We start from the raw sequence: 16,731 nt of genomic DNA on the forward strand, positions 1-16,731 counted from the left end.
GTTCATATTTATCACGGTTGCATAGTCCCGGGGGTCATGTGATCAGCTTTTCCGACCTTCCAACAAGCAAATTCAATGGGGAAGCCAGATTAACAACCATGTTACTAACTTCATAACTGCAGTGATTCACTTAACACCTGTGGAAAGAAAAGTCATAAGATGGGTCAAAAAGTCACTTAAATGTTTCACTTAGCAACATAAATGTTGGGCTCAGTTGCAGTTGTAAGTTGAGGGCTACCTGTACATCAATACATCTGTAAATACACTAGCTTTCTCTTGACGTAAGATGGAAATCCTACACTGCACTCAGTTATAAAGTCCCTTTGGCTTACCTTTATTACAGCTGTACAGTAATTATTTTCAATTTTAATTCTAAAATATCTCCTATTCCTTTATTATTTGTGCTTTCTTTGTCTCCTGTTTGTCCTGTTAATGCATATGCCTCTTCAACTTGCATTATTCCAAGGTGGCTGCCTTTATTTCTCAACCAGAAGCCCCTCCACCACCCGCTGCCACCCCTTCTTAAGGAAAAATCTGCCAGGCTAGACTTCATTTAGGCACGTAGCCCCAGCCTTTTGTTGTAAAAGGAAATTAATACATCGTCAAGAAGAGTTTGGATGGGCGAAAGCATCCTTGTTCCTTCATTATAATGCACCATGATTTGATGTTGTAATACCTTATCTTACAAGAGGACGTCTCTTCACGATGTGATTTAGATATGGCAAAAATCAGCTTCAATAAGATTTATTTTTATGAGATGACTCTTTGCCCTGTGGCTCGGTTTCAGAGATAGCCTTGTATCTTCCAAAGCACAATTAAATAGACATTTAAGAAGGGGGAAATTTTGTTGGAGCTGTAATATATTGTTAGTACAAAATAATATCTGCTTCTTTGCTGACGATTTTACATTGTTCTTCTCAATTAACATAGCGCCTGCTTCTTTTTCAACACTGAGTACAATTAAAATAAATTATTATAGGGACATGTATAGTAATAAGAAGAATGTAGCTTATGACAGTTGTATTACTGTTGATGGAACAAACTTTTTTAAAAATTTTCTCTTTGACCAAAATTAAATTAATTCCAGCTTTAACAACACTACTGCACATTTTGTTTCAGAAATCGTTATAGCAGGGCTGATGGATAGGCAAATACAACTATTCCTATATAGAGATTAACGAGAGTCCATATCTTGTCCAAAGGAGTAGATTCATGGCTGAACTGAACAATCAGATTTCAGCTGAACTTCCATGATGCTAGCTGCAATATAAAAGCAAGGATGATTTTTAAAAAATACTTGGCCTCTCAAAAATTCAAGGCAGCTTATAACTTCAGCTGGGGATATGTTGTATATACAAACATATGCACACGTGCTCACAAATACTGAAATAAAATGGAATAATAGAAAGCTAAACATGGAGAACAAGGGGAGCCTTTTCTAGACGATAATGTCACATCGGATCTAAAATATTATGTGTTGTGTCGGCAAAGAAAGAATCGGGCCATTGATTTGCAGCTACAAAGTAGCTTATGGAAGCTTCAGATTTTTTGTTAAAGTGATCAAAATAAGAAGAGTGTACTTGAAGTCTGAGTTCAGTACTTTGATATAGTGGAAAATCAAAGTTTAAAAGGCTGATAAGGGTTTTGAAAAAGTTTTCCACCCAATAGATCCAACTCTAACGGTGGTGCTTATTTCTATTTCCTAACCAAGGGAGCCAGCGTTGGCCAAAGATGCTTCTGTGATCATGTGGCTGGCACAACTATATGCCAAAGTGCATGAAACACTGTTACCTTCCCATTGAAGTGGTACCTGTTTACTTGAATTTGCATGCTTTCGAACTGCTAGGTTAGCAGTAGCTGGAGCAGGAACAAGAGGTCACATTTAGGTCACCTCTCCCCCTATAAAAAGAGTAATAAACACTTGCAAAACATTGTAGAATATATTAATGTATTGTTCCCAGTTGTAAGCTTCCAAACGCATATCAAGTTTCTCGCTCATCTTTAAATGTTCAGAAATAAGGCTGCACACTGTTAAAACTTTATTTGAAAAATAAAAAATGTTTTGAAGAATTTAAATGAAATATTCCTTCTTTTCCAGTAAGTAAACTTTGCATGGCTTTGAAGCAGGTGCATATTTTTATCTATTCAAATGAGCATACTCTGCTTGAATACTATACAGTATTTATTTATTTATTTATTTTGTCAATTGCTTACAAGATCATAGGTATACGTAAAACATAGTTATGATTACATGGATACATATAAGAAAAATAAAAAATAAAAGAAACAATAGGCAGGGACAGTAGGCATGTTCGTGCGCTTATGCACGCCCCCTACAGACCTTTTAGGAAAGGGGTGAGGTCAATAGTAGACAGTCTAAGGTTAAAGTTTTTGGGGTTTGGGGAAGAAACCACAGAGTCAGGTAGAGTATTCCAGAAATTGACTACTCTGTTGCTGAAGTCTTATTTCCTGCAATCAAGTTTGATGTGGTTAACCTTGAATTTGTATCTATTGTGTGTTTTTGTATTGGTATGGTTGAAGCTGAAGTATTCATTGACAGGTAGGACATTGCAATTATGATTTTATATACTATACTTAGATCAGACCGAAGGCGGCATAGTTCTAGAATTTTTAGGTCTAGAATTTCGAGTCTGGTGGCAAAAGGTAATCTGCAATGAGTAGAGGATTGGATAACTCTTCTTGAGAAATATTTCTGGACTTTCTCAACTGTGTTAATATCAGATATGTAATGTGGGTTCCAGACTGATGAACTGTATTCTAGTATTGGTCTAGCAAATGTTTTGTATGCTCTAGTTAGTAATGTAATATTACCAGAGAAAAAGCTACGTAAGATTAGGTTAACAACTCTTAACACCTTTTTGGCTATATAGTTACAGTGGGCTCTAGCACTTAGATCATTAGAGATGAGTATTCCAAGGTCCTTTACAGAGTTTGGATCATCAACAAGGTCTTAACTAATAAGCCTCTATTTTATTTTCTGATTTGTTTTTGCCAATATGTAGGACAGAGCATCTATTTGTTGAGATTTGAAGTTGCTATTTGTTTGACCATTCTGCTACATAGTCGAGGTCTTTTTGAAGGGTAGCAGTATTGTCTGTGGTGTTGAATAGCTTTACATCATCAGTGAAGAGAACGCAGTTGCTCTTGATATGATCTCAGAGGTCATTTATGTAGAGTATGAAAAGAGTTGGTCCTAGAACACTGCCTTAGGGGACACCACCTTGGGGGACAGGTACAGAATTTGATAGAACGCTCCCAATTTTGACCATTTGTTGTCTGTTTGACAGGAATGCTTCTATCCAATTATGCAGGTATCCAGAGATACCGTAAGGTTTTAGTTTTAGGAGTAGTTTGTCATGTACTACTGAATCAAAGACTTTACAGAAGTCTATGTAGATTGCGTCTACTGCTTTGCCCTGATTGAGTTGTGTAGTCATATGTTTTTGCAGTGTAAGAGTTGCAGATTACATGATAGTTTTTTCCTAAAACCAAATTGCTTATCAGAGAGTAAGTTGTTTGTTTCTAAGTGGAGGATGATAGATTGGTTAATAATTGATTCCATGATTTACAGGTGACGCAGCATAAAGAGATTGGTCTGTAGTTTTCAACTAGGCTGGGGTCTCCCTTTTTGAAGATGGGGATGACCATGGCTTGTGACCATAGTTTTGGCAAGGAGCTGGTCCTGAAAGATTTTTCAAAGATTATGCTTAGAGGTTCAGCTATGGCAGTGGATAGCTTTTTTAAGAAGTAGGCACACATTCCTTCCGGTCCAATAGATAGAGATGGTTTTAGATTGCGCAGTGCTTTTTCAAATCGATATGTATTAGATCATTGAAGTTGTCTGTGGTTCGACTAGGAAATACTGGGCATGATCCATTGCTGTTTACAAATACTGAGCCAAAGAAAGTGTTAAAGAGGTTTGCTTTAATGGTGTCATTGTTGCAGTCTTTACCATTAGGTCCTTTCAGGGGTGGGATGGACCTTGAGTCTTTTAGTTTGTTGTTTACAAAATTGTAGAAAGCGCGGGTGGAATTGGTGCGTAGGTTTTCTTCTTGTTTAATGTGATAATTGGTGCATTCAGTTTTTATCTGGTGGCATAAACTTTTGTATCAGCTTTTGAAGTTGGCAATGTGACCAGATTTGTTTTTCCGCCAAAGTGATTTGGGAGAATTAGGGAGAGTCAAGTCCAAGATGTTTTCTCAAATTACATTTCTGTCTCTGACTCAAATTTCCTTTATCTGACCATTGTCTTGATTGTGGCTCTTCCTTCTGTACCTCAAGGTTATAGTTATTGTTTTTATGATTGTTTTATCTGAATTGATACTCATGTTATTCTCTACACAGGATCTGTGATGCCAACATCCCTAGACATGTTTACTTCACCCTAGTTTATATATAACAAAATAAGATACTGGCCCATTTGAGGCAATGAACCACTTTAAAAATTCCAATATCCTTGTGAGTCTTCTAATTACTTTCTAATTTCATGCTCATTAATTTTACTTTCATAGAAAAATTACCAAGCTTTCATGGTGAGTATAGGCATTGAAATAATTTTGCATAGTTCATGTAAAAATTCCTCAATTTCTCAATCTGCTTTTGTAAACAACATAAAGTTAATCCAATATCATTATTCCCTAAATGACACACATATTCCCACTGCTGTATGTTCATCATTGTTTGGAAAATCTCTTATTGCATCATCATATTCCAGATGTCTGGCAGGAAATGTGTTGTATTATTGCAGTGAAGTTTTTTTTTTAATCCTGAATACCACAATGCAAACCTAACATTCAGATTTCTCAAAAATGTTCTCCTGGGGCATAACTGACCTCTTTGCATCTGGATTTAATGCTGACATCAGAAGGAAACAATGTCTCTTAATTCGCCCGTTCTTCCTATGTTGAGCTCATTTGTCGGTATTCTAGAAATGTTTACAAATGCTCAGATTACATGTTTCATTTTCTTCCAACACAAGACTTTCAAATCTGCAACAATCCACTGCTTTACAGATGAGCAGGAACATCCCAATAATCGGCTATTATTACATTCTGTTGTTTTGCAAGTACATTGAGTGCTTCTGTAGCAGAGACAAATCATTTGTGTGTCTAAACACACTTGGCCAAATAAAGAATAAGTATAAAGTATAAAATAAAATAGTTTTTTAAAAAGATTTTGCAAAGATTTAAAAATTACAAAAACATAAAAGAAATACAAAAAGGTTACAGAACAATAATAAAAAGCAAGAAAAAGATATCTTAAAAGTTACAATATTCTTTACTATACAGCAATTACATACAGGTGAAACTCAGAAAATTAGAATATTAGAATTAGAAGAACTTTATTGTCATTGTACAAGTACAACGAAACTGTGGATGTACCTCAGCAACTGTTCGCAATACAATAAAACCAAAGCACTTAAAAATGAAGGTAAGAAAATAGAGTACCCACGGCTCCATTTGCAATTTGAGAGTGCAATATCTACGAATATACACAAAATATACATCCAACACTGACTGTAATGCTTAGCTGAGTATAATACACAAGAGATGGATTGTATTGTAATATGTTATTATACATCTGAATGGGGTATTGAGATTTCACATCTTTTCACATCTTAATAAGGGAGTGACTTTGTGTTTATTTGCGGTTCGGATGGCCCAGGGAAAGAAACTATTTGTTAGTCTAGTGATGTGGGATTTTATTGACCTAAAACGCCGTTCAGATGGCAGCAGTTCAAAAAGATAATTGCCAGGGTGTGAGGGGTCTTTTATAATGGCCTTGATTCTGCGTTGGCAGCGGGACCTGGCTAAGTCTTCCGGGGAAGGCAGAGGGCAACCAATGACCTTCTTGAGCTGTGTTTATCACCTTCTGTACAGTTTTCCTGTCCTCAACTGTGGAGCCTGCATACCACACACCCAGACAATATGTCAGAGTGCTCTCCACAGAGGCTTTATAGAAAGCCAGCAACAGCTTCTTAGCCAGATTGTTCTTCCTGAGAACCCGCAGGAAGTGCAGCCGCTGCTGAGCCTTCTTCACTATGGCCTTGGTATTAGAGAACCAGGAGGTATCAGCTGAAATATGGATGCCAAGGAATCTGATCGTAGGGACAGTTTCCACTCGTTCTCCATTGATGATGAGTGGGGCGTGGTCCTGTCCATGTTTCCTGAAGTCCATAATCATTTCTTTGGTATGATGGACATTCAGTGACAGATTGTTCTGTGAACACCAGATTGACAGGTTCTCTACTTCTGCCCTATATGCCGTCTCATCCTCTCCAGAGATGAGACCAATCACGATTGTGTCATCCATGCAAAAGTTCATTTATTTCAGTAATGCAATTTAAAAAGTGAACCTAATATATGAGATGACTCATTACATGCAAAGCAACCAAACTAGATATATACACACAAGGTGAAAGTAATAGATTGTGATTCCATATAATTCTGAGACTTTTCTTCAAATCTGTACTGTTTTTGCTCAGTTTCTGGGAAATTATTCTACTTTCTTCAAGTACAGTTTTGAATCACACAGTAAATTTCTCAGGTTTCAATTTCTCTCTTCCAGAGGTTGTCAATAATAAAAAATGGTTCCTCGGTCCTTTTCAAATTTCTTTTGGAATTTTGGAATAGATTACCGCTCACCTGATTTTTTAATTTATATTCATTCATTCATTCATTCATTCATTCATTCATTCATTTGATTTCGATAGCCACCCAACTCAATCAAATTATTCTGGGCATCTTACAATTCTAAACTTCTAAAACAGTTTAAAAGACATTAAACAACGAAATCCTTGTCCTTTTTTTTTTTTTTTTACAAAGTTCCCATAATTGCTTGTCTGGTTCCCCCTGTATTTGTTCTAAAACAGGAAAGCTGAGGCCAAGTCAAGAATAATATAAGTAACTACCTTGTTTATCAGCAAAGTCTTTGCACGCAGTCTTTCTTCCTTTGGAAAGAGAAACAAGGCATTTGATTGCTTTCATTTGGATCTGAGCTGGCTGGTACCCTTCCCCAAAGAACCTTCAACAGAAGCCTGTGGCATCTGGGAATAACTGAGCACTACTATTTTGTGATGTAATTTTTAGTGCCATCGCTGCCTATATATTAGGGGTATCAGAGGTACTTTGCAAAGAGGGTCATAAATGAAATGGATCTATTATTGGATGCAGTTTCTCTGAAGCATGCTTGAACCCCTTCTATGACATGTTAGTGGTCTCTGGCCACACTTGAGGAATTACTGCCCATAAAGAGTGAAAAATTAAAAGGCTCACTGAAGATAATATTTTATTATTCTTTTATGGAATTTTTAAAAAGGGAAAAAGAATATCTCTGAAGGTTTTGCCATTAAGAGAAACATGGCTGTAACAATCACATATAAAGAGACACTATGACTGGGATACTTATACAGAGGCACATAGATTGTAAAGCAGAGGTTTCTAGACAGTTAAATGATAATTTTTTTATAGCCTTTAATTTATAATCCGACACGAGAAGGCAAAAACAGAACCTTACTTGGAATCAACAATGTAATTCAATTATAATAGATGATTAAACAGAACATTCCATATTTGATTGCAGGTTGCTAAAATAAAATAGACTGCTGTGCGCTTTCTAAATAAAATATACAATTATTTATAGTGGGTTGGCATCATTTCTTAAACCGTAAGCTCATTTTATTTAAGAACTAAATTACATATTATCTCCAGTACACCTTACAAAAATTAGTTCGGAGATGTGATGATTTTGGGAATGAAAACAAATCTTCACACAGTACTAAATAAATATGTATTAAATGTGCAAATGTTTAGTTACTATCTGAATGTAAATTAATATTTTCCTCTTGCTAACAGCCAGCCAATTTCTCCCCCAAATGTTTACAGTTTTACTAATTCAGCTACTTGATATTAATAGATTGGTATAAGGTAATGGAGTAGATATTGAATATGAAGAGCAAAGTGGAGTTTTAATTAAGACAGAAGCAAGACAGAACTTTTGAAGAAAAGTTAATGCAAAATTAAGGGTAACACCTGTGTTGAACTTCTTTTTAAACTTGGTTAGCTTCTATTTTATACTTAGTGCAACTTCTTAAATTGTTAATTCTTAAATTAGTTCTGATTTTGTGACTTTTATTTGTACCTTCCTAATTGATGTTTCTTATTTCTTTCAGCCAGCAAAAGTGACTTCTTTCATCTTCGCAACCTAATGTCACTTCTACATGTTGTACAGCATTCAGTTTACCACTGCCATTGATTTTTAAAGATTTCTAATGTGTTGCATTTGGACTGTTGAATTGCTTTCAGAATTTTTATCCTTGAGATCTAACAATTTTTTCCTGGGTCATTTCTTTTAGTTGTAGTTATTACTTTATTTCCTTCAGGAAAATTGCACTTTTGTAACTTAACTTTGGATATATTTTGTCTTATTGTCTTTAATATTTGATTATGGTTATCAGTGGTGGGATTCAATTTTTTTTCCTACCAGTTATGTGGGCGTGGCTTGGTGGGTGTGGCAGGGGAAGGATACTGTAAAATCTCCAGTTAGAGATGGTATTTGCCGGTTCTCTGAACTGCTCAAAATTTCCGCTACCGGTTCTCCAGAACTGGTCAGAACCTGCTGAATACCACCTCTGATGGTTATTCTTGGTTTAAAGTTTGATTAAAACTATTTCATTTCTGAGTTTTTTTCTTCTATTTTTTTTTCTCTTCTTCTATTCCCCCTTCCATCTTTTGACAAACATTTATTCCTCACACCGGACTACACACTATCCACTAATTCACAACCCAGACTAAACACTATTCACTTGCACATCTTAAACTTTCTTCACCCATTTTCCCAACTAAATATCTAAATATGTCCATAGTAAACATTCAATCAATGTATGCAAATTTGTAATTATTACTCAGGCAAGTATGCTGCTTCAATCACAACCAACTCTAATTTCTATATACCCAATTCAGCAAATGTGTTAAACATTCAATAACAAAATACAAACACGAACACCATTTAAATCCTACTACACTGAGAAATAATGTATCTAAATCAGATGAAAATAACTTATGTCAGTAGGGGATTCCATACCACAAATCACTCTTTAAAGACTTCCTAAAATATGTTAATGTCTTTCCTCACTGTTGGAAGACCTGACGGGTCAGGTTGGGAACAGTTCATTATAATAAAGAACACTGTAAGTGGTTGCTAACCATCAACACTGACTTGGCAGTACATAATCAATGACTTTCCTAAATACCAACAGGACCTAATCTCGGAAGAATGCTATTCCACAGAAGGAAAGCAGCAACATAAATATCCTATCTTCTTCCCCCTGCTAGATTGGCAAAGATGTTTCCAACCAGAAACCCAGATTGTTGGAAATGCAAAAGTAAACAGGGCACCTACTTCCACATGTGGTGGACATGTCAGGAAGCCAAGAGTTACTGGAGTAGGATTAAAAAGTGGTTAGAGGAAATAACGAAACAAAAAACTGAATTCAGACCAGAACTGTTTTTATTGGGAATAATAAGGGGAGATTATACTAAGACAGACAAATACATTATTTTACATATAACAACTGCGACCAGAATTGTGTATGCCCATTACTGGAAACAGGATAATATACCATCTGAGGGGACTGTGATAAGGGGACTGACCTTACAGTTAAAAGATAAAAGTGAATCGGGGTATTATCTGGTCCGGGATTCCTGGTACACCCACCCACAACAGATATAAAAGTAACAAAGCAACTAATATGTGAATATGAACATTGACGATGCTGTAATGTTGTTGAAAGTGTTGATATGTTATAAATTGTTGGAAAATGTTTAATAAAATTTATTTATTTTTTTTAAATCCTATCTTCTTGGTCCTAAATAATATTTCTTTAGCTTTAGGACTCAAAGGGACCTCCCTTCTAAATCCCATTGAATGGGCAGATATCTCTAGAAAAAGGCAATTCAGATGATACCAAAGTCCTAACTATATAGTGCTTTAAAGATGACAATCAGCATCTAACACTCAGAAGCAAAAGTACTGATGTCACATGGGTTGAATGGTTCCGGGTTTTAGCTACCACTTGATACTTAAGCAAGTGCCTGTGAGTCCCAGAGGGCACCCAAATGATGAACTAATTCATTACAAAGTCCCCATAACAAAAAATGAAATATATCCTGCCTCAGTTGTTTCCCAAACCAGAGCTATTTATTTATTTGCTATTTATTTGTTTATTTTGTCAAGCATGTTTGAGAAAACAAGTGTAAGTATGAACACATCATATAAACATATTGAGTATAAACAGGTATAAATATATACATAATAAATGGGGACGAATAAATGGGGACAGTAGGACAGTAGGACTGGTGCGCTTACGCACACCCTCTCTTAGGAATGGAGTGAGGTCCACAGTTTAAGGTTAAAGTTTTGGGGGTTTGAGGATGTAACAACAGAGTATGGTAGTGAGTTCCAGGCATTGGCCACTCCGTTGCTAAAGTCATATTTTCTGCAATCGAGTTTGGAGCAGTTTACTTTGAGTTATTCTTTTTGATTTGAGCTATTATCTGAGTCTGAGTCTGTTCCTTTCTGTCCAGACCCTCCCAGCCTCCAAGCAAGGGGATAGGACTTGATTGCATCTCCTGTTTGATTCAGAGGCCAGGTATACAACTAAATATATAAAAATGAATAGGGAAGGGGGGAGGGAATTGGGCTATATGGCACCCTACCATAGAAATCTTAGATCTTGACCTCTCCTATCATTACAGACTATAACTGGCCTTAGAAGCATTGAAAATAGTGGTTCTCATTCCCAGTGCCAAAGTCAGTATCAAAATACTGTCTACCATGAATAATTCTTTGACAAGAGGTGTTTGCAAATCTACAGGTGTATGTCTCCCTCTGTATGTGTGTGACTGATTGGAATGGCTCATTTAAGCCCCAGAGACAGGAAGAGAGAATAGTTCCTGGCACTAAGAGAATGGACCAATCATTGTCTCCAAATTCATAAAAGGAAAGAGCAGGCTCACTGTTTTGGTTCAAGACTGAAACTGAAGTTGTACAAACTGCTCCTACTGGGTTAGCAAACAGCTAACATTAAATCCCAACTTACTAAACTACAATTTGGCAAACTGGAATTGTTATATCTGAGCTTGAAAATTGTACATATAGCTTGGATGTCATTACAGGTAATGTATGCTAGAACTGTAAGTATATCAGAGAATCAGTCCTTTAATATGGAACGTTATACAAGAGAAAAAGGTAATTTGAGAACAGTGACAAGAAATGAAATAATCCAGATACTAAAATCATTTCCTAAAATACAGTTTTTATTATAAAACACAGTTTACAGTTTTGAAAAAAACTGATTTGAAAACAGATTGAGAAGGAATTCTATTGAAATAGGCTAATTATTTCAAAGATTTGTAAATGGGAGACCTAAGGTAAAACACATAATACAAATTTGTAAATTTAAAATGTATAAAGGATGGAATTGAATTGCATTTTATGTGTACTTCTTATTCTGTATCCTGTACAGATGCAAATAGATAAACTCCACAAAACCATCCATAGCAAAGTACTTTTATTGGTTCATCAGGTATCCTCATAACTCACATTTGTGATGAAGTTCTTCTTTAATGACCAATCCTTTGCATATCTGTCTTGTAGGTAAAAAGATGGTTTATCTCCTATCCTTTTTGTCCCATCTTGTAACGATAGAAGTAGAACAGTTACCACGAGTCCATGAGTTCAGCCAAGAGTGAGGAGAACTCCCCCAACCCATCGAGGGTCAATTTAGTGACCAATTAAGATTACAGATGTGGTCACATGACATGGACTACATTTCCCAGGATACCTTAACTACATTTATCATGATGCATTCTCTTAAGGGAACAGCTCACAATTGCTACCTAACTATCCAATTCCCATACACTGGCTGGACAGCACACTTCTGTCTTTTTAAAACTAACAATGGAGATAAGTGGTAGATAGTGTCATCATCATAGGATCAGCTATTGATAGGAAAGGAAGCAGAAGTCAATAAATACACCACAGACTAGCAACTGGTAGAGTTACAATGAAGACCTGGGGGGAAATATTTAGATGCTATGATGTGTCTTTATCTACAAAGATTAGAATCATGCATGAATTGGTTTTCCCTGAGATACTCTTTGGAAGTACAAGCTGGATTTTGAAGAACCAGGCTGGAATGCTTTTGAACTTTGTTGTTGGAAAATACCCATAGGTACCCAAGGTGGGGGAAGCAAACAAGTCAACCTACAGTTTTCACTTTAAATATACAGGCTCAAATGACTATATTTTGGACAACCTGGTAAAGACCTTGCTCTTGGAGAAGGTTCTATGCTGGGAAAGCTGGAAGGAAAGAGAAGAGGCTGACCAGAGCAAGGTGGATGGATTCAGTTAGTGTGGTAATGGGTGCACTGCAGAGATGGTATTCAGCAGGTTCTGACCGGTTCTGGAGAGCTGGTAATGGAAATTTTGAGTAGTTCAGAGAACTGCCAAATACCACCTCTGACTGGCCCCGCCCCCATCTATTCTCTGCCTCCCGAGTCCCAGCTGATTGGCTGGATCTTCTTTTGTTGCCCTGCACAGGAGAACAGTGCTGGAAAGCAGGTTAGTGGGGTGGGGAGGGAATGAGGTTTTGCAGTAACCTTCCCCTGCCACGCCCATCAAGCCATGCCTACAGAACCAGTAGTAAAAAAATTTGAATCCCACCACTGTTGCACTGTTATAAGACTTGAAGGACCAGGTGAAAACAGATCCTCTTAGAGAAAATCTATCCTTTTGGTTGCTAAGAGTTGACGCCAATCTGATGGCAAGCAGTCAATCAATCAATTAATCAATCAAACACTTATCTTCTTCCCTTAAACAAGAGACTCAACTGAAGCCCTACCTGTTTAAATTGATGTGCATGAGGAATGTGGGAGACTTTAAGCTAATTTGTTTTATGCACAAATACAACAACCTAAAAGGAAATAATAGTAATTTATTAAATGCACATGCTGCCTGATTCCCAACAATTGTGGGTGCTTTACAAACTGTTTACAAAAAAATAGCAACAAACCAAGAAAACCCAAAACAAAAAAGGAGAAAGATGGCAGACATAATGAACCCAGATAGGAACAAAGAAGAAGAAAGGGGGCTTTCAATTATATTTGCCCGAGGCTTGAGCAAAGAGCCAAGTCTTCATGCCCTTTGAAACACTACAAGAGTGAGACCTGTTCAAATCCAGAGGACTGCTACAGAGAAAGGGGTCCTGGTAAATGGCGTTGTTTAATCAAAGGAATCTGGAACATCCAACCAGATTGGACTGGCTGGGCAGATACTATGGGAAGCAGGCAGCCCCTCAGGTAACCAGCCCTGTTCCCTATCAGTTGAAAGCACAAAGCCAACCTTAAACAGAACATTCAAAAGAGCAAGTCTGATCCCATTTCAGCAGATTCACACTTCTGACTCCTGATTTTCTCTAATGTTCTACCAGAAACACATTAAGACAGATGTGAAGTTAATTGCACAAATTCAGGTAAGATTTCTAATTCTTAACAGCTAAACAGCAACTGCACCGGATGTATATAGTGTCATTAACTCTATTTCCTCGTGTTGCAGTTCTAATGAAAATACCACCTTTAAAGGTGATGTTCATTCCTTCAGTGCCTCTCTTGTAGCTGATTTCTTCTGTCTGGAGAGTCTAGATGATCTTGGCTGATTTCAAAAGGACAGCAAGTCAGACATGGTTAATGCTTGGATGAGAAATCCTAGGGTTCTGGGCCAAAGTGGGAAGTCAAAAAATACTTCGAGAAAAAAGTAGTAGCAAGCCACTTGTGTCTGTTGTCAAGAAAACTATATAGGTATCTCCATGAAATCTCCAGGAATTGAGCTCCATTTTACTTACAAACAATAGCTGAGATTTCATGTAGTTATTGAACAGCACTTCAAGTTTGCAAGGGTTTCTTTCTGGAAAAAAAAAAACTTTTTTTCCCAAAAAACAAAAACTTTCTGGAGGAAGCATTGAGGTGGCTGCTTTCTTCTAAAGGCTGGCGTGACAACAAGAACCTTATAAAATTGTCTCTGTGTGTGCATATATTCCCACAATCTTTTTTTTTTTTACCTGTTGTGTCTTCATGACATTGTCTTTCCTTGATTCCCAGCCCACTCTAGAGGTAGCCTGAAATCATCCTTAGCTTGTGGTTAAAAATTGGGTCGTCCCCCGCCCCCCTTTATCCTGAATTTGCTTCTCTCCTGCTTCATGACACAACACTTCCCATGCTTATCAACTTTAGGTTGGGCTGTTTTTTAATGTGGGTTTAGCTCGCTTCAGGAATAGAACTACTACAAGATCCGCGATGCTGGAAGACTAAATTGCAGTGTGTCCAGTAAAAGAATATACCAAATCTCTGTAAGTAATACAATTTTATTTTAACAGCAAATACTGTCATAATGAGACGATTCTGATGACTGCAAGCATTAAACGATGTGTACAGCATTAAGCAAAAACTTCATTTTACATTGCTATACTTCAGTTAAATGAATTCTGGCTATTCAATATGAAGAAGCAGATGAATGATGATATGAAAATTGATTCTTATTTAATACTATTAGCAAAAACAAACATATTGCTCTTCAAACCAAAGAAGCTTATTAATAAATGAAAAAAATGAATGACACTAAATCAAAACTGAGTGTTATATTCATCAGTTAATTCGATAGAAGACCCAACAAAATTAGACTATATTGATAAAATAAGCAAATGTGAATGCATTAGTTTCCTTATCACAAAATTTCAATACTCAAGATCATTAGAAAGCAAAATCAAATCTGTTATTATTTTTACAATAACCAATTATAATTAGCCTATATTATTCAAACAAGAATCACATTATTTCTAATTAGGCTTCTATTAACATACTGGAAGCTCAAACATGCTTACTAGTTTCATATCACATAATTTGGCACAGAAAGCAGAACAATCTCCAAATCAATATGATTTACATATTGCTAACTGATCCAAATCATAATCCATTCGCAAGCGGTATAGTTAGTGGCTGCTCTAGCAGACAATGATCTATAACACATCCCAGAATTATTTCTACATGATTAAGGATATGTGGCTCAATCGTTAATCAACACAAAATCCAACCAGGTTGAAAGTATCATGGTAGCATCTCACATAAAAGAATGGGTCTGAAAACAGCAGCCTGTTTATATTATTTATACTTTTCCTGAAGCATTGTCCTATTATTTATACTTTTCCTGAAACATTATCTTATTCATATGTATAAAAAGCAAAGGCAAGAATATATCAAACAGTGTGTTAGATTTTATTTCTTATAATGAAAGGCCACAAGAATTAGTGAAGGATACAAGGAAGATTTAAGGTCCTAAATGTGGAATATATTTTTTTTTCATAGTATAAAGAGTAGATATTGAAAAATGGAAATGAAGTGTGAAAAAAGTATATATGGAAACTGCAACTAGGAACAATATCAGAAAGAACCTTAGAAGACCTAAAATTAAAAACCTGGAAAAAAAATTCTGGCACCAGAAAAATAACCACCCAGTTGGGACTCTTTAGGAAAATGATTCCAACCAATATGAGAGTTCTACTGGAAGTTTCTTTTACTTAGCATCTGGTTCTTATTATTTGCTGAAAGATATCAACAATAGTGCCAGAATATGATCTTAGATATGGTTTTAAGAAAGATGAGATCCTTAGACAATTCACTCTTAATCCATTCTGGCTCTTATCTGGCTAATATCAGCATTTTACATTTGTTTCAGAAATGGACAGGACTATTTTCAATGTCTTTATACCAGTGGTATAGTCATTGTATCAGCCAATCTGAATGAATATTATTTACATATAATATGGAAGGGAGATTCATATTAAATATTTATGTTAATAAATAGCGACATCATTCCAATATATCACTTCTAAACAGGCTGGCCACTCAATTAAATTTTTCTTTAAATTTGAGTTCTAAATAGCAATGTTTATAGCCACTCGCAATGTTTCACTGCAGAAAAACATTTTTAATTGATGAAACAATCCACCTTCTTGTTGACCAGTGGTGGGATTCAATTTTTTTTACTTCCGGTTCTGTGGGCGTGGCTTGGTAGGTGTGGCAGAGGAAGGATACTGTAAAATCTCCAGTCAGAGGTGATATTTGCTGGTTCTCCGAACTACTCAAAATTTCCGCTACCAGTTCTCCAGAACTGGTCAGAACCTGCTGAATACCACCTCTGTTGCTGACCATGATTTGTATCGGGGTGATAAATCTGAATTCAATTTGCCTGTTTACTATTTCTGACACATGAAAGCAATAGCTAAGTATTAATTTTACTTTAATTTCTGAAAATCTATAAAACTGGGGAAGAAACATATTGTCCTTGATCAAGTCCACAACGTGACCTCACTCACTTTCTTCATTGCCCTACTTGTTAGCAGGCAAGCAGGCCTGTAGCCAACAAACGCCTTCCACCCCTTGCTGCTTTGCTAGGGAGTTTTTAGAAATATAATCTTAACACATCCATAGGGCACTAAGTTAAGGCAGACTGTGGTTTTTTTAATTGCACTATCAGGTACTTGTTGCAAGCAGGGGTGAGCTGCTGGGGGTTCGCAGGGGTTGCGGAGAGCCTGTGCTAAGATTCTATGCAGTTCAGAGAACCCCCAAATCCCACTCCTGGCTGGCCCCGCCCACCCCA

This window comes from Pseudonaja textilis, chromosome 1 (assembly GCF_049901715.1).
Source record: "Pseudonaja textilis isolate UNSWEBS1 chromosome 1, rPseTex1.2, whole genome shotgun sequence".
Lineage (NCBI taxonomy): Eukaryota > Metazoa > Chordata > Lepidosauria > Squamata > Elapidae > Pseudonaja > Pseudonaja textilis.